General features: G+C 40.4%; 2 long non-coding RNA genes across 8 annotated transcripts in view; one reads left to right on the top strand and one right to left on the bottom strand.

Moving 5' to 3' along the window:
• LOC309475694 overlaps window positions 1-6,088 on the top strand; it is a 30,009-nt gene extending 23,921 nt beyond the window's left edge. For 2 of the 7 annotated variants that reach the window (XR_014197774.1, XR_014197780.1), the window contains one exon: window positions 48-6,088. This is a non-coding gene — a long non-coding RNA (uncharacterized lncRNA). The remainder of the gene's footprint in view (window positions 1-47) is intronic. The other 5 variants (XR_014197775.1, XR_014197776.1, XR_014197777.1 and 2 more) reach the window with 5 other exon arrangements.
• Window positions 1-19,849, bottom strand: part of LOC309475698 — a 246,011-nt gene that overhangs the window by 64,352 nt on the left and 161,810 nt on the right. The gene's annotated exons all lie outside the window — the stretch shown is intronic.

Here is a 19,849-nt window from a genome sequence, read left to right as displayed (position 1 = left end):
TACATAGGACGCAATCATGGTTTTTACAGTCTTGTTAACTCTTTCAGTCAGGTTGGTTTGCGGGTGATAGCTGGTGGTGAGTTTCTGGATGCTTCCCCAAGACCTGCATAGTTCAGATAGCACTTTGGATGTGAATTGTGCTCCCCGGTCCGACACCAGGTATTTTGGCACTCCCCATCTGGTGAAGATTTCCTCTCTAAGAATTTTAACTATTTTCTGTGTCTTACTATCTCGCAAAGGGAACAGCTCCACCCACTTTGTGAAATAGTCGACAATCACCAGAAGGTATGTGTTTTGTTTTTTACTCAGCGGAAACGGTCCAATGAAATCCATCCCTAAAGTGTGTCCCGGTTCATGAACTTTGGTATGCTGTAGGAATCCGCTAGGTTTCGTATTATCATGTTTGTATTTTTGACAGATCTCGCAACCCTTGACGTATTGCCATACGTCTTTATGGACAGATGACCACCATGCTACTTCCAAAAGCCGCAACAAGGTTTTTAGTCGGCCCAGATGTCCTCCTAATGGGTTATCATGGAAGTAATGCAAAAAACCTGGTATCATCTCCTGAGGCACTACCAACTGGAATCTCTCTCCGGTATTCTTGACAGGTATCCGCCGGTATACCACACCCTGGTGTTCTTTGAAGGTGATCCGTTGATCTTGAGCCTTATGGGTTTGGTGGGATCCCTGCAGGAGAGCAATTGCATTGTCTCGACTTTGGGCCTGCGAGATTTCTCCTAGAGTGTGAGGTATGTCTGAAGCACATTTGGGTGTGGTTATGGTCATGCAGGGCACGCTGTCTCTCTCCAAAGGCTCGTAAGCTCTAGACAAGGCATCTGGACCTAGATTGAGACATCCTCTACGATGATGTACCTGGAAAGTGAACTGTTGCAGTTTGGCGGGCCAGATCCAGGAGTCCTCGGAAATCCACTACAATTTGGCGGGCCAGATCCAGGAGTCCTCGGAATCTCCCTCTGTCGGATGGATGGGGATGAGGAACCACGTTGTCTTCACTCTGCCAGACTGCAGAACCCTGTTCGACAGAGGGAACCATTCCAGTCGGGCTAAAAGGACTTAAAGTATTAAAGGTCCCATGACATGCTACTTTTTGTAGGCTTTAATATAGACCTTAGTGGTCCCTAGTACTGTATCTGAAATCTCTTTCCAAAAATTCAGCCTCGGTGCAGAATTATAGCCACTACAAACCAGTCCCAGAATGAGCTTCCTTCAGACAGGCCGTTTCGGTGTCTGTAGCTTTAAATGATAATGAGGAGGAGAAAGGCGGCGCAAGGTGGAGGGTGGGCGTGGCCTTGACCATCTTGCGCTACGATACCATGCATGTTTGTTTATGTTGGATATATTGCAATGGCACGAAGACACGCAGTCGTTCAAGCATTTCAGTTTGACCCAGAATCTGATCCAGATGGAGAAGCTGCAACTCAGCAGCTCCAGCAGGACGTTTCCGAATGGTAAGTTTAAAATATTATGTTTGGATACGATACTTTATTCGGATGGTTTACAGTTATTATCATGTAGCTAACGCGAACCTACTGTTGCCTTTTCATGAGAGATCTGTAACGTCTGTCATTTATCATATTACAATTACATCAAGCTCTGCGATCTTGAAATGCGGATATCGCGCGCGCCATATTACCAACAGGAAAACGGTTATCCAAATAACAAAGAAGTGTACAACACTCGCGTTACAGTGTGTGTATTCACACACATAAACTGCATAGCTCATGTGACAGCCACATTCTACGTGTAACAAGCTAGGTAACCATAAACAGTAAAGCAACACACTTATATATCATTAGTTGACTTACTTGTCCGAGGTGTGTAGCTGAGCCAAAGAGATTGATCCAGACTTTAGTTTCAGACGTTCAGCAAGCCCAGCTTTGTATTGACCCTTCAGTGTTCATTTGTACATCCAATTATTGAGCAATTATTATGCTTCGCTCGCTCAAAAGCCATTATGTCTCTCGTGGACAAACTAAAATCGCGCGTGCGCGTTCCTGTTTCCTAGCTCGTTTTCTCATGTGCGAGAAATATCCTCTGGGCGGGCAAAGCAGAGAAAGGGGAGGTAACATTTCTCCTTGTAACGTCATAAAGAGGGGATTCAAGATCAGCCTGATTGAGCCTCCATTTTCTCAAAGGCAGAGAAAGATAGGAAAAGCTCGATTTATACCGATTGAAATTTCTAGAAACTTGGGGACCATATACAGGCTAGGGGAACTCATATTAATTTTAAAAAACCTCAGAAATTGAAAATTTCATGTCATGGGACCTTTAAGGTAGTATGACAGACCTCAGCACTTTTCCTTAAAAATGCTTCTAAATTAATTAAAAGGTTTAATTAAATTTTGGCTGTTCTTTTAAGTAAAAATGTGAAGAAAACTGGTAATCACATCTAAAAGATTTAAGGATTTTGAAAAAAAAATTCCTTACCTTGTCTATTAAGGGCAATGAGCAATGATTATGGTTAAATGCAACCAAGGTATACGTTGAGTATTTTGTTTTTTGTATTAAGAGTGCTTCAAAAAAGCTGTCAATAAAACTTCTGCAAAGCAACTTGTCATGCTGGAAACCAGATCCGGGAGGGGAAAATACCCCGAGCTGCTGCAGCACTGAAAATTGCTTTTTGTTTGAAGTTTTGTTTTAAAAAGACTTTGATTTTGATTGAATTAAAGAAAGGTTAACAAAGAAAGGTTAATAAAGAAAGATAAAGAAAGAAATGTGGAAACAAGATAAATAGATCAATATTGTTATCCTGAGATTTATGCATTTTTTACATTTTGAAATCAATTAAACATTGCAGAAATTGTTAAAATTATAAATCATAATAATAGGAATATGCACATGTGAAATACTCTGTGATAATTAGGAAATTTTGAATCATAAAGAAACTTTTATGAGTTAGACTTTAATTATGTATTTATGTGGATGAGATATATAAAACTGAGCAATAGAATTTAAGCAATTCAGTGCTTTTGAATTTAGGCAATCACTTAAAGTAATGAATAAATAATAAGATATTAACTGCACGTGTTTAAATATTATACTTTCTATCTGAAGGTGTCTAGAATTTGTATCTCGTTATCCATTGGAGACAGAGTGGAAAAATGTTTTCGATTCATGAGATTCTAAGAGTCAATGGTTTTTGTTTAACTAAGATAATTTTTTGTGCATTGTGCATAGTATGAGAATGAGATTGTGTGACCAATTTAAATATAAATTGTGATTTGAACACGCACATAACAGACATCTTACAGTCATTTTATTTTGGTTTCTTGTAAAATAGAAAAGAAAAATAATTATTTTCGTTTACATTATACACTGTTCTAAGAGTAGTTTTCCTGTTTTTCCTGCTCCTTTGCAAAGAAGAAACGCTTGATTTTTTTCCGCAATGAAGTACGCTTTTTAATAAAATGAGGAACTGCTGTGTTGATAACTAGATGAGATTTTTAGTTATTCTATAGGTTTAATGTGAGTTTTGCGGTTCTCTGAGTGTTCAAGATTTCAGACACCTTGTTGAGTGTCTGACTGCAGAAAAACAAAAGAGGAAGTGGGGCCTGCAGTCGCCCTCCTGAAAGAGAAAGTTGACACTTCTGAGAGGGGTCAGAATGAACAGTTCAACTGAATGACAATACACACGGAGAGACAATCCAATGTATCTTCCGTGTGGGCTAGGTGCTGCACTTTCAATGATCACTAGAGACTGCTTCAAATTTGATTATTATTTAACTTGATTATTTTTTGATTATCCACTGGTTACAGCAATTCTTCATATTTCTTCAACTAACTCTTTGAATCTGCTTTCAATAGGTAACATTAACAGCCCTACTGCAAGAAGTTCAATAGCAGAAGTGAGAGCATGACTCACCAATCTGGATATGGCAGTGAAGTTTATGTAAAAGCTATAAAATGGTTTTATGGCTATAAAAGCAACAATATTGGTCACTCCATTTCATTTAAAGTTAATTTAGGTAATTTTCTAGATTCAATGAAAACAATGTTTTCTAATTCTAAACTTTTGAAAACACATGCTGTCATCACCAGGGGTACGAAATGGAAATGTTTTTTATTTTATTTTTATTTTTGTCCATGGAGCGAAAATTGTGTGAAGATTTCCAAATCTTCTTTTAAATAGCTTATGAGCAACAACAAAAAGTTTGAAAAATTGAAATTGTGCAATGAATGACAAATTGCCTTTGAGAAATTAAAACTGACTCTCTCAACTGCAACTGAAGGTCTATACGGTTATTATTTAAAGTGTTTAATCTATTTGATTTTGAAAAGGTTTACGTTCACTGTGTTAAACTTAAACACATGGCGACTGCATCGGACAATTGAAAATAAATATCCTAACGTTTAGACACTGTCGCAAGGGGAATGCCACAGTGTGTCTACGTTCAGTAGCTTCGCCGGAATAGTGGTTACCGTTCGGATTTAGTGGTATTCCACTCCTAATAAATAGATATGTTCCCCATTCAGTTCATAAAGTGCTAAAGCAGGCAAAAAGGTATGATTCTCAGGCCAGAGAGGGGTGTATGAAAGTGTATGAAAGTGTGTGAAAGATGGTGGTCTGAGAAACACAGAGACAAATAAATTGTCAATCAAAACAGCTGTATCTAAATTTATAAAGTGGGCCCACAGGGTAAAATATGCCCACAAGTTAAAATATGACCCACAGGGTAAAATATGCCCACAAGTTAAAATATGACCCACAGGGTAAAATATGACCCCACCGGGAAGAAAATATGCCCAATAAAAAAACGGCCATGGATGATTTGACTAACTATCCTGGGCTGAATTATTGTTGTGGCAGACATAAACAATGCCACACCTGCACAGCGTATAACTTTGGGAAGGCAGAGAGCAAGCAAGCTTGCCCTGTCCACCCCATACTTAACTTTTCCCTTTTTACAGGATGTCATGATGGACCTCATCGAACAGAACTGGTTCTGTTCCAAATGTATAAAATATTATCTTGTTACTGTTTAACATGAAATTTCACAGGTCTCATCAAAAAAGGACGACCGGCCAGACAAGCAGATGAGTCTGGCGACATGATACATGTTGTCTCTAACAAAAATACTTAAAGTCTCCATTCATAGGTTGTTCTTATGGTTCACTCCACAAACAAGGTCCAGTGGAGTGCGGTTGTGATCTGAGGAAAATCTTGCAACTATCAGCCAGGTTGGAGAGCGTGACACCTCCGTCCAAGCATCTCACCTTAAACTACACCAAGCAGCCTCAGCAACCCCAAACGCCGACGCCAACGACACCGCACACCGTCAAGTGGGGGATCAAGGACGTGCTAGTAACGTACCTCCCTTGCCAGCGAGGGAAAGCCCATTGCAACGGTTCGCAAAGAGTCACCCTGGTGAAGATGGAACGTCATGGGGCAACGAGATGATCAACACACCTGGGAGAAAGATGTGGACCAACTAATGGTTTAAGCTTATTTGTGTGATTTTTATTGATGTTTTATTTGTTTCAATCAAACTGTATGACTGAGAATTGATATAGATCTGAGATTTGAACAATTACTGATTAATTTGAAAATATTTCAGGTACATGTAAATTGGAACGAGGAAAATCTCTTAATTCTGTAGAGTATAGGGACTCTAACTAGGTACATTACTGTAAAAATAATAAATAATCTAGGGACTATTTTTGAAGAAACTTGAGGGTTTTAAATAGATGCTAAAAATGTAATAATTGTTCTCTAATAAGAGATGATGGGTGATGTTACTTTGCCGGACTAGGTCCTAATGGATAATTGGGTAGGTTTCTATAGCGATTAATTACTATATATTTTAGGTGTTTCCATTTCCTAAAATAGCAAAAGAAAAACTTTCAAAAGGGGGTTGATTTTGGGAAACATATTTAATTTCTGGATTATTATTAGTTAAAGAAGTTACAGTGTGATTATTGAAATGTTCCTTTCATGTATTGTCTAATATCTGTATTTGATATCTGAGAGGTGACTGCGGGTCTGGTCTATCTAGGAATGCAGTAACAGTGCTTGCTTAATTAGCCAGGCTTCCAGAAATGAAATATGGACTTGTTTTGTTGAGAAAGGTATTCAACGTGTTAAAATATATATATATATATATATATATATATATATATATATATATATATATATATATATATATATATATATATATATATATATATATATATATATAGGGAGCACAAAGTTAAAACCAAGACCAAGAGAAATGTGACACAAACATGTTAAATTCAAACTAAAATGAATATAAACAGTTAAGACATTTCAATGAAGTAGAATATTTGCTCATAAAGCAAAATTCTAAAAAAGCTTTCTTAATTCAGAATGAAGTTACAGATTTAATGATCTGGATCAATGGATACATTATGAACTATTCCGCATTGCCAACAAATAGAGGCAGGACATGTTATGACCATCAGAAATAGGATTTTAGGATAGGTAATTAATGATTAAATGGCATGTCAGCAGCTAAGGCTATTCTCATGGCAAGAGCTGGTTTAAACAGAGTTAATTTTAAAATAATGACATTGTTTGAAACAAAATAATACAATTATTGATATTTGTGTTAAGGATAAAAATTACATTAGAACTTTTTTTGGTTAGATTTTATTACACAGATCTTAAATAGATCTGACTAAGTAAAACAATCGCCTGCTTGAATTAAAAGCTAGTAAAATATGGTTAATAAAATTGGTCCAGCAGCAGTATCAGCCTGTTAAAGGCCTAATAGATCAATGTGATTCGAAATTTAGCAAATTATACTTGAACTTGACTCAAGATCTACTAAAGTTAAAAGGCAATATACTATGGTATGTTTAGTTTTTACTGAAAATAGAATTAGATTGCTTGAAGATAGAATGTTGAGAAGGAGATGAAGATGAGAAGATGGTATGTGTATGTAGTAACATTGGAAATAGGTGGTATTTTAATTACAACTTAGGATGCTGATTGAAGGAATATCTTACAGGTATTATAAAGTAAAAGATGAAACATGGTTTGATTAGAGATATCAGGTGGTATTAAAGTCACTGACTTATAATGGGATGATTTGGTAAAGAGCAGGTAAATCATGCAGGTATGGAAAATTGATTAGAAGAATTTAATTTAATATTGGTCGTGTTTGATTACGACCAAAGAGGGGAACTGTCGTGGAAATTTTAAACTGTATATTAAACTAACCATGTTTCTAACATCTAACCTTATTTGAACAGGATGTATTGTATGAAATCAATGGAAAACTTGTGACTTTGACTGTGTGCGTATGTATATGTAAAAATAACATAGTTTGGGAAATGAAACTAGACTCTGTTAGAATCTTGTGATTAACGAATGAAGTCATCATTAAAACAGTTTGCTTGTGCCAGTGACAGAGGAAAAGGTTGGGGCTTTTGAACCAATTGAACCAATCATATTGAAGGTGACATGTTAGTCTTATTTGTTTTCTCGATTCTATAAAAACTGTTGTATATGTGTTTTACGGTGGGAGTCTCAATGGAATTTGTCTGAGATCCTCCAGCCTTGCTTCTTGGGAGAGATTCCCTGAGAACTGCTCGGGAAGATCTCCTGGCCGTTATTAAAGCATTTAGAGGACATTTGCTGATGTTTGTCTGTTAATTTCTGCTGCGCAGCAGGTCAGTTTAGAGAAGCAAGTAAGTTAGGGTAAGAGACTCGGCCAGTTGTTGACGGAAGACGCAAAGAGCTGGAGTATAAAGGTTATTAAGTGTCGATTTGTAGACGCTCTGTGTTGATGAGTAGACGCAACAGTTTTATTTATTAAGTGTCGATTTGTAGACGCTCTGTGTCGATGAGTAGACGCAACAGTTTTATTCTAAATAGTTGGGTTTAGGGAAAAATCCACTACAGTCTCAACGTCCACCGGGTTAACCTTGAAGAGGTTTTGGGGCAATTGAAAGCCCACGTTAATGCAGAATGATCACTATAAATGTCAAAAGGCCTTCCTTCCAGATAATGTCTCCATTTTTCCACTGCCCAGACCACTGCGAGACACTCTTTTTCAGATGTGGAATAGTTTAATTCTGGTCCTCTCAAGGTTCTGGACACATAGGCTATTACCCTTTCCCCCTCTGGTGTAAGTTGGGAGATAATAGCCCCTAGTCCAACATCACTTGCATCAGTGTGAACCTGAAAGGGTTGACTGCAGTGTTGTAGTCGAGTCACCAATTGTCGAGTCCGAGTCAAGTCTCGAGTCCCCGTGTTCGAGTCCGAGTCCAAGTCCGAGTCACCAAAGAAGAGACCGAGTCGAGTCCGAGTCGAGTCACCATTACCTGAGTTCGAGTCCGAGTCGAGTCTCGAGTCCCCAGTGTTCGAGTCCGAGTCGAGTCATCAAGGTTGAGTCTGTGTTATATTTCAAGACTGCCAACATTTCTCTACTCTGGCACCTTTAAAGAGCTGATATAATTATAAAAGAGGGTCTACATTAAACAAAAATGACACCACTGTGTTGACAATTATAAATAATAAATACAATATAAATAAATATAAATAAAAAATTAGATTTCAATAATGTAGGCTATTAGTAGGCTAAATGTTGAAATTAACATTAACAATGCTGTAGAAGTGCAGTTTATTAATAGTAGCCTAAATGTTAACTAATGTAGTTAACTAGAGTTTAATAAATGGAACATATTGTAAAGTGTTACCGATTTGTTATACACCGATTCAGACGTCTCGTGAGTTCGTTGTTGGACAGATGGTCAGTTGTTTTAACCATTCATTAAAGTGAATCGTTCAAAGGAGTCATTAGTTCGCGAATCGGACGTGTCATTAATGGACGTGTAGCCTATACGGCACGCCTTGTGTGATTATCTCGGCAGTTTAGGACAGGACAAGATTTGTGTCAACACAGAAAACATTTCATCACTAGATAGGTCTTTTCGTTTATTGAAATTGTGGCTAATGTCAGCTGAATGTGCGGAACGCTTTTCAGAGAAGATAAGGCAAACGTTTTTTGTTTTTTTTCAGCACAATTCACACCTCGCGGTAATTCAGGAGAAAAAAATCTCTGAATGATCTACGTGAAACTTCGGTCTTCCGACCTTTTACTATCGTGTCAATAGAGTGCCGAAGTAATGACGTCACTTTGTAGGCCAACCCGGAAGTTAGCGGCGCATGGGTTCCCTCGATCAAAAAGCAATGCATTTTCCCCATAGACTTTTGGAAAATCGCAAAAAATAAGATCTGTGTTCAACAAAGAGTTGTGACCCTTACACGTTTTGTCTATCAAGATAATCTTTACAAGTTAATCCAAAATGTATACATTTTGAAGCCTAAATAAAGCCGTCGGATATAAAATGCTAACGGTAGGCTATCAACGGACTACAGCACACCATGGTCGCGGATCAACGTCATCATCAAGCTTCCTCAAACTCACTCACTCGCTCGCTCATTATGATCTGCACTGTGTATGAACCTATGTTTTACAGTCTATGGTATGAACCTATTTTTACAGTCTATGGTATGAACACTTATCCACTTTTTCATGAGAAATATTGCCCCTTCTGTTTTTCAAAAAATGTTAGAAACTAATTTTGTTTATGCGTGCCTCTCTGAGATTTTTTAAATCTTTTGTTAATGTTTTATTTATTCGTTTATTATTTTGTTAGTTTATATAAACCTTAATATTATTTTCTTTGTGATTAAGATTATTATGCCTGATCATTGTGCCCCAAATAAACTTTAAAGATTATCTTTCACTGTATTATGTTTGATTGTATGTTTGCATACCATTTGCTAATTCGCCAGGAAAAAAAACGCGCTTTAACCATCTCAGAAGCACTAACGTTAGCTATGGCCGTATCAATTTCCATGTCCTTTTTCTTAGACGATAGAAAAACCATAGATCGAAGAGAGAACAACTATAAATCTGGACATGAACAGTGCAGCTTAGATGCTGGTTTACTTGCCGGTATTGTAAGGGCCAGCATGAGGTACAAGGTTAATCGAGTAAGTAAAACTAGGGAGAGATAGAGGAGTTATAATATGTATTTAAGATAACTATACAAATAATCTCTGAACAAGCATAACGCAGTTCAATTCCAAACATTTAATATAATAGTTGTATATAATTATATATGTTGAATTTAAAGAGAATTGTCAATAGCAAATGCTTATTATAATATATTATAATTAAACCATATATGTTCCCTAAATAAACCTCATTTTGTTAACATTTTCTATTTTTACCTGGTAATCCACAAGCCCCAATGTGAGAGCCTGTGTAGTAAATTTTATCTCACATTCACATTACTGTGAGCTGACTGGAGTGTAGTTACAATAGTATACAAGTAGTATGCAATAGTTTAACATTTAATTTGTGTATTTGTCAGACAGTCAACTTACAGTGCATTAAGGCTATACATATCAGCGTGTTCTCTGGGAATTGTCCACGTTTATATAGCACATTAAATATAGTTAACATTTACTACTAAAATAACAAAGATTAATATCATTGCCTGCTTTAACTACCGGCAATGCTGTTTACAAATACAATCATATTATTATAGGTGGGTAAAAGCCAAGTTCACAAGGTGCAGGACCCACCCTTTCTATAATTATATCCAAACAAGTTACAATAAAAGTCAATAAACCAGGTATTATTTTGAATATTTTAATTAAACACATTTCTCAACGTAACGTTAGCCTTTAATAAAACTGCAGCGGATCTAATCTATTAAACAGTGGCAAAGTAAACAAGCTTTTAGATATTTTAAGAGAAAGACAAAAGGTATTTTAGCTGTTGATTTGGTTATGAAAAACGTTTATTCTTGCTACTGCTAGCCTTTTTTACTCCATCTGGCACGAACCCAGAGTCTCCGCTGGATAACATCGGACGGAAAACAAACGAGATTTCATTCGATGACTTGTGGTTGCATCTCGGGACAAAACAAAAATAACGTTATGTAGGCTATATTAACTGAAAGGTAAACTTCTAAGAACGTGAAGCTGAAACGCGGGCTAGTGAGAGATTTCATGTTTGTCATGATGACGTCTAAAGTCTCCGCCAAAGGATGTAGTCCCTTTTAGCAACTTGTTAGCAACCACCGTTTTTAAGACACAATAAAGTTTAAAAAAATCACAAGCAGGTTATAACTGGTGTGTTTTATGTCATAGATCAAAACGTGAAAATATTTAGAGGCTTTGTTAACCACAGACCTTATTTCAGGCGATTTAGCAAAAACCCATTCAAAAAACCCATAGACTTTAGGGCGAGGGAACCCGTAGTGCTAAAATGCTAACTCACTTCCGCGTTTTGGCCTACAAAGTGACGTCATAACTTCGGCACTCTATTGATTTTGATTAATATGCGTGAGGAGGGAGCACCGCTCGTGTTGTTTGAAGACGATGAGAGGGCGCGCGCGGCTGGGGCTTTCTCTCTGCTCGTTCATATATGCAGGAAAAAAAGAGATCCCGTCCGGTCTTGGAGCCCAAAACAGGAAAAGTGTAACATCTTATATCAAATTTTAAATCCTATTTAGTCAGAAACTTCATCCAACGTCATTCATTTGATGAATGCTCAAGTCCGATTTTATATCCTCGAGTCCGAGTCCAAGAACGAGTCATCAGTCCGCGAGTCCAAGTCAAGTCACGAGTCCTGAGAATAGAGTCTCGAGTCGGACTCGAGTCCAGAGAATAGGGACTCGAGTCGGACTCGAGTCCGAGTCCAGGACTCGAGTACTCCATCACTGGTTGACTGAGGTCCGGTTGCATTAAGACAGGTGGATCTTGCAATCTCTGCTTGATAGTCTCCAGACTGATTTGGCACTCAGGAGTTCATTCCAATTTTTTGCAACACCGTTTTTTGCAATTTTTTGGAATGCAACCGGACCTCAGCACTTCCATCACTGTCTGGTTTGGTTCAGCTACCAAATCGGACATCAGGAGACTACAACGGACAGTCCGGACTGCAGAGAGGATTATTGGTGCCCCCCTGCCAACCCTCCAGGACCTGTACTCCTCCAGAGTGAGGAAGAGAGCAGGTAAAATCATCACAGACTCCACTCACCCTGGACACCCCCTGTTTGAACTGTTACCGTCAGGACGGCGACACAGATCACTGGCCACAAGAACATCCAGGCACAGGAACAGTTTCTTTCCACAGGCCATTTCCCTTCTGAACACTTAACATGCCCCCCAAGGCATATGCCTGTAAGTGCAATACTCCCACTGTCTAGTGCAATATTCTCTAACTCAGGTGATATTTATATTTATATTATTCATACTACTCAAAATACTGTAAATATGTTCATAATATGTAACATGCACTAGACTCCCACTGTCTAGTGTAATATTCTCTAACTCAGGTGATATTTATATTTATATTATTCATACTACTCAAAATACTGTAAATATGTTCATAATCTGTAAATGTTTATTCGGACTAAACCCAACTGTGACCCTACTTTTTTACTTTTATACTATTTTGATTTTTTTTTTTTATATATTTTATTCTTAGAATTTGTATTACTATGTTTCTTGTTGTATTTGTATTTGTATATTTGCACTGGAAGCTTCAGTACCAAGAAAAATTCCTTGTGGGTGCAAGCACACTTGGCAATAAAGCTCTTTCTGATTCTGATTCTGATTTTACCCCTTTCTTCTTTAAATGGTTTAAAGGAGCAGTGATGTCAGCAAAGTGAGGAATAAACTTGTGGTACCAACCCGCCAATCCCAAAAAACGTTGGAGTGCTTTAAGGTCTTTAGGAGGAGGATAATCAGCCACCGCCTGGGTCTTTTCCGGATCCACTTCTACTCCTCTCTCTGACACCATGTGTCCCAGGAATTTTAGTTGACGTTTAAAGAAGTGACACTTCTTCATGTTGAGAGTAAGTGAAGCCTGGTTGAGTCTGTGTATAATGGTGTTCAGGTGTTGTACATGTTCTTTTAATGTCCGTGAATAAATTATAATGTCGTCAATGTATACAAAGCAAATCTTCCCCCTCAATTCTGCTAGGATCTTCTCCATCAGCCTCTGGAACGTGGCTGCGGCATTCCTGAGACCATACGGCATAGAACGGAATTGGTAGAGCCCCTGGGTAGTGATAAAGGCAGTTTTACTCTTACTAGCCTCCTCCATTTCCACTTGCCAATATCCTGACCGCAAGTCCAATGTACTGAACCAGGAGGCGCCTTCCATGGATTCCAGTATGTCATGGATGAGTGGCATTGGATATGCGTCAGGTAAGGTTTTACTATTAAGCTTCCTATAGTCAACGCAGAACCTGTAAGTCCCATCCGCTTTGGGGACCAGGACTACGGGTGATGCCCATGGAGAGAAAGAGGGTTTGATGATGTTGTCACTTAGCATTTGTACGACTTGCTCGTCTATTATTTTTTTCTTGAATGGAGAAACTCTGTAAGCCCTAGATTTCACAGGCATTTCATCACATAAGAGGATCTTGTGTTGTTCTACAGATGTTTTCCCAAGCAGCTTGGAAGTGGTATGAGGCCAGGTCTCGATCAGCTTCCGCAACTCCTCCTGGTTGTCGGAGTCCCAGTTGGGAGTAACTCCAGCGAACGGCGAAGCGAGAGATGGCTGCCATGTTGAAGGTAAGGCGTAATAAAGACTCACTGTAGCCGAAGTGTGTCCTCTTTCCCCTACCGGAATCATAGCCACTCCTGGGCTTATGGTAGCCGTTATAAAGGAGTGATACATATAACCTTTGCCCACTTTCAGCCCATATCTACCTTGGCCTACATCCACGATAGCTTCAGTGGCTCTGAGGAAATCCAAGCCTGCAATCAAGGGAAACGCCAGGTGAGCATCCTTCATGATATATGTATCCACCCCACATACTTTCTCATGCCAGTTGTAACAGATGGTTTTCTTATTGAAAGCTTGATGTACCTTCCCGTCTGCCATAATGAACCATTGAAGGGGGACTGGATGGTCAGCATTCGTTTCACCCCCTAACTGTCTCCACAGCTTATCCAGTACAGCCTTCACCTCTTGGCCCCTTATCGTTACCGGCACTACCAGAAGGGAACTTATAGGATGCGTTTGTGCGATCGATAAGCCAGCCAGATTTTTAGAGGTATTACGTTCGTTTGGTCTCTTATGGTTCTTTTCTCTCCCATTCTGACTGTCCACCTTCTGCCAGTAATCCTTAGCTCCCATGCAGTCTTTTTCCACCATTGAACCCACTTTAACCAGTTGTTCCACTGTTTTCACTGTTCCCCTCAAACAGCCTGCAACCCTGGGGTTGGTGTTGTTGAGGATGCGGCTCACCATCTCTTCCTCAGACATATCAGGCTTCCACTTAAGACAGAGGGCTCGGTAATCATAGGCAAAATCTCTTAGGCGTTGACGTGGCTGCTGAACCAGAGACCTTAGCTTATCTTCCACTTCGGCAAGATAATCATCTGGTAAAAAGGCATCCATAAATGCCTTTTTGAAAGATTGCCAATCTGTCACCTTACTCCTCTCTGCTTTCCACCAGCTCAGGGTCCTTTCAGAACTGTGCTCAGGGTGCCGACCAGTTCCACACTGGGAAGCGGCCTGATGTCGAGATAGTTCTCGCACTGTTCGATGAAGTTGAGCACATCCGCAGTCTCACAGGACTCAACAAAAGAAGGAAACTCCAACCGAATCGGAGGCCGACCGCAGAAGGATGAGATATTGGGAACAACTGGAGAGGTAGGCACAATAGTTGGAACAGACCTTACAGGAGTTATATCATACGTAGCATTGCTTGTCTTAGAAGGAGGTATTTTGACTCTAGATGCCGACATGGAAGTTCTATAATCATGACCCGATGTTACGGAGGTAGATGGAGTGTAGGGCTGTAATCTAGAAAGAGAAGGACTACTGGTGAATCACAGCTTTTTCATTTGAGTCTCCCATCTTGCATCTCTTCTCAGGAAACAATCAGCAACCATTCTCTCCAACTTTTCTATTGAACGGTGGAAATTATCTTCTAAATCTGCCAAACCAGCGTCCACTGCCTCCCGGAAACTTGTCTCACGATTAAGTGCACTTTCAAATGACTGTTTAAAACCATGTTCATTTGTCTGTACTTTAGCACTAAGGGCCAATAAATCCACTTTGAGTTTGTCAATCTCAGTTTGCATTGTTTGAACATTTCCATTCAACACACAGCTTTCATCATCATCAGATTTTCCCTCATCATCGGAAATATGCAACGAACTGAGCATAGATGTTATTTCCCCGGTAGGATTACGTCTAGTTACGAATGGACCTGCAGTGAAATCTGCAACTTGTTTCTCATTCGAACCCCTTCTCGATCCCGGTACATTATCATCAGGGTTATCTGTATTTACAGTCAGAGTATGGGTGTCATCATCATTTACATTCTGAATAATTCTCTCATCATTCACATTTGTATCTCCCTCCATAATTATGGACATACAAGAAAACAATATATCACAATGCAACAGTACGTCTCCGGACGGGCCACCACTATGTAACGCTCTGACCGTACTAAACAGCCGAGTTTACAAAATAATTAGGACCGCCTGTTCCCGTTATCTGTTCAGTATCAGTTACTAAATTGCAAGAGATCACAAATAACACAAAGAGATATGTTTAGAAAACAACCTCCGTGTATTTACTACTTCACAGACCATTAAATAACAACCCAATACCTTATACAACACCACTATATACAACCAGTTGAGAACGTGTGGGGGTGTGTGTGTACGTGCGAAAAGTCATATAGTCCAGCGTGTATCTACAATGTTAGGATCAGCCTCACCGGTGAGAATGTCAAGTCCGTGAGTGTGATCAATGAACGTGATGACTGGCTTATGTCCTCTGATCAAAGTAATCCCGGCAGCGAGCCAACTAAACACTCCACGGAGGAACGGCGACCCGGCGCTTCCAGGACAGACAATCACGGAATAATCCCCATGCACACCGGTAGGTTAGTGGATGAGAAGATGCTTCTCCCGAAGACCGGCATACCGGTTCCTTATATGGCCAAACTCATAGTCACTTCCTATTTACCGGACGAAACCCACGTGATGAGAAGTCACGCTCAGATCTCGCGTGAACAATAATGAGGTTCCCATACACAATAGTAGAGGCATATACAGCGTACAGAGGAAAGCCGACAAGGTAATTCATAAAGTGACACAACATATTTAGTTATATGGCACTAACCTTATTTAAAACTTCCCTTTATGTGGCCAGGCTGCAAATTGAGGAAAAAGACCTCCCTTTGTCCATGAGGTCTTGAAGGAAACACAAAAAATCAGGAACTGAGCACTGTAGCGTATGAGCAGATCATTCATTCATTGGTTCTGAATTAATGAATCATGACTCTCTCATTCATTACTTCTAAACACATTCTTTGCTAAGATTACTAAAGCTTTTAACCTCCTGACTCTCAGATGCAAATTATAGCCTGAAAGCCAGAAAGTCTAGGTCAAATTACCCCTTTGACATCTTTTATGGGCCTGCTGAGTCAACGCAGGAAAAGCAGACATTCCACGCGAGTCACGTTTGCCAGCTTCAGAGAGATTACGAACTCTCCCTGCACCTTTACGCACACACATACCTGAACTTTGAACATTAACTTAGAATATAAGCATGTCATATGTATACAATATACTTTTGTGTGTTTCCCAGTTCATATTAGCTTCGCATATGATCTTCTAAGTGAAGGAGTGAACTATAAATGCTCCTATTCGTGCATACTAATGTAACTTTGTATCCTTAACTGTTTTATATTTCATTCTTGGTATCTGTTTAACCGTCTCGCTCTGACTGAACCAACCATATACAGGAGATTACAGTAAAATGTATTATTCTATGTGTACCATCTTTCTGGGTAGAAATGTTGAATTCTAAACGCCGTCATAAACTATGTTAATGAACTGTCCGACAGGACAAAGAAAACGTTTCCCGCTTCAGATTCTTGGACAGTCATTGGTTGTTCGCGCGAACAGAGGCGTGAACCCAGTCTTTCCATAAGAAGACTGACCCCAGAAAGTTTCTCCAGAGCAGAGAGTTGTGTCACGACTCCTTAGGGAGTCTTTCCTCCGTTTTTCTTTTCTTTTCTTTATTCTCTGTCTTTATTTTCGTCTTCGGACTTTTCCTACGTTTAGTGAAGTGAACAGCCGGCAACTTTAACTTTGAGTAGACTTAAACTTCCCGCGAACTCCGTTTACTCCGGAAGCCCAAGAGGGACGCCCAGCTCCAAAAGGACACATACACGCGCCTTCTTGCCTCAGCAACACAACAGACTATATGCAAGTATAAGCTTAATCGAGCTTTTAATGCGTTTAAGGTTGTCTGCCCCTGCTTAAGGTGATTTGATTGCTTGGTGTCTCTCACGAGTTAACTGTGAAAATTGTCATCCTGACATTTTGCTTTCACTTTCTCTCGCTCATCCTCTCTCCCTCTCTCTCCCTCTCTCTCATTCTCATTTCGTTATTCGTATCTTGTATTTTTTATGTGTTCTGTATTTTGTGTATGCATACTCGTGTAAATTGTAGTGTTTTTATACTCATAGTCCCATTTATTAAAACAATATATTCTTGATTGCTTCTGTTTGCTCAACATTTCGAAGTCCCTGAAACGTCCGATCCAAGCTACAAAAGCTTTACAATTGTGTTACTATTTGTAACCTAAATGTTATAAGAACAGGAAAGTGATTTTCAGTGGCCAGAAAATAGCTTTCTTCGAATAATAAGAAAGAGATAATGTTTGTTGAGAAGTTGATGGGTTAATCTTACGGCCGTTTGCTGGACAAACAAATTGTTTGATAGCTACACTAATTTCCATTAAAAATTATTCTGATAATTGATCTGAGGAATGGACTGTTGATATATTAGTGATTAAATCATAATTCATTATGATGGGTCACTAGTGTATACAATTGATCTAATTTTCGGTTTCAATAATTTTATTAATTCTGTATTGCGAATTAGATGAATCACAACCCCGATTCATCAATTTTGATTCCCTATATCAACTGAGCTAATACCTAGATTCGTTACAGCACTGATAAGATGTGAGACCACGCCCATCGCACCACCCTTCGAACACTTGCCACTTACAGCCATATAAGGACCGTGTAGAAACGGCCCTGGCATTCTGTATAGTAGCTATCACACGCGGCGAAAGCCCCAGTGCTCTAAGGTTCGTCCTCTCACGGGCCAGGCCCAGAGGGCCACCCTGTCTGGGTGTGGGTGATAAATCTCCCCGTTCGCTTGGGACAATAGGTCCGTGCGAGGGGGGAGGCGCCACGGCTCGGCATATAACAGAGGGATTATCTCCGCCAGCCACGGTGCTTTGGGCCACCTGGGTGCTATCAGAATGAGAGACAGGCCCTGCTCTCTCACCCTGGCCAGTGTGGGAATTATCAGGCACAGGGGAGGAAAGGCATACAGCAGCACTCTGGGCCATGGGTGGGCCAGTGCATCTACCCCGAGGGGCGCGTCCACGTCCTTTAATGAGAAGAACATAGGACAATGGTAGTTTTTGCGCGAGGTGAATAGATCTACGGTTGCCTGTCCGAATCTCATCCATAACACTACCTGCTAACAGATCTACTATCTGCGGGTGACGTCGCCAATCTCCGTAGATTGGGTTTCCCCTTGATAGAAGATCCGCGCCTCTGTTCAGAATGCCCGGAACATGAGCCGCGCGTAACGACAGGAAAACCCGTCTTCTCCACACCAAAAGCTTGTAAGCTAGAGTTCAGAATGCCCGGAACATGAGCCGCCCGTAACGACAGGAAAACCCGTCTGCTCCACACCAAAAGCTTGTAAGCTAGAGCGTGAAGTTTCGACAACCCTGACGGTTGATATAAGCCACTGCCGTGGTATTGTCGCAGCGTACGAGAACATGATGTCCCTGCAGGCGAGGCAGAAAATGATTCAGAGCTTTCCATACGGTCATAAGCTCTAAATAATTTATGTGCGCTGAACGTAGTCTGCTCGGCCACAGACCGTTCACCGTTCTGCCCTCCTGGGTGGCACCCCAGCCTGTTAAGGACGCATCTGTCGTCACAACTTTCCGCATCATAACCGTCCCCAGAGGGGTTACCTGTGCGTAAAAGTCCGCGCTCATCCAGTGGCGCAGAGTTGCCGTGCAGGCACTGTTACAGAGCGGCAAAGATCGCGAATCGGGCTGAAATGTAGTGACAAAACCCATTTCATGAACGCTCTCATTCTCAGGAGTCCCAGCGGCACAACCTGGATGGATGAAGCCATCAGACCCTGCAGCCTGAGGCATGTGCGATACTGTACTTTCGCCCCCTCTCTGAACTGCGACAGACAGTTCATTAGAGAGAGAACGCGCTCTTGAGAGAGACGCGCTCGCATGGAGAATGAGTTCAACTCCAAGCCCAGGAAAATGACATTCTGACTGGGTATAAAATTTCTCTTGCTCACATTCACCCTGAATCCGAGAGATGTGATGTGCGCGAGCACACGGCAGGTGTCCTGCAACACTTTCTCCTTCGATTCGGCTATAATGAGCCAATCGTCTATGTATGTCAGAATCCTCAGACCTGACATTCTCATGGGTGCTAAGCCCGCCTCTGCACACAGACAGAAACACAGAGGACTGAGGGCGAGTCCAAACGGCAGAACTGTGAATTCGTAACATGTGCCCTGGTAGGCGAAACGAAGAAACTTCCAGTGTGGCGGATAAATGCTTATATGGAAGAAAGCATCTTTCAGATCGACCGATGTGAACCAGACGTTCTGTTTTATGGCGCGGGCGAGCGAGCCATGAGTTAACATTCTGAAATTGTATTTCCTCAAATGCTTGTTCAACACACGGAGGTCCAAGATTGGGCGGAGAGAGCCGTCCTTCTTTGGGACCAGGAAATAACG

The sequence above is a fragment of the Leuciscus leuciscus genome (assembly GCF_965113295.1).
Source record: "Leuciscus leuciscus genome assembly, chromosome: 15".
In the NCBI taxonomy this organism is placed as follows: domain Eukaryota; kingdom Metazoa; phylum Chordata; class Actinopteri; order Cypriniformes; family Leuciscidae; genus Leuciscus; species Leuciscus leuciscus.
Note: the sequence above shows the minus strand (reverse complement) of the source record. Positions and strands in the feature narration are given on the sequence as shown.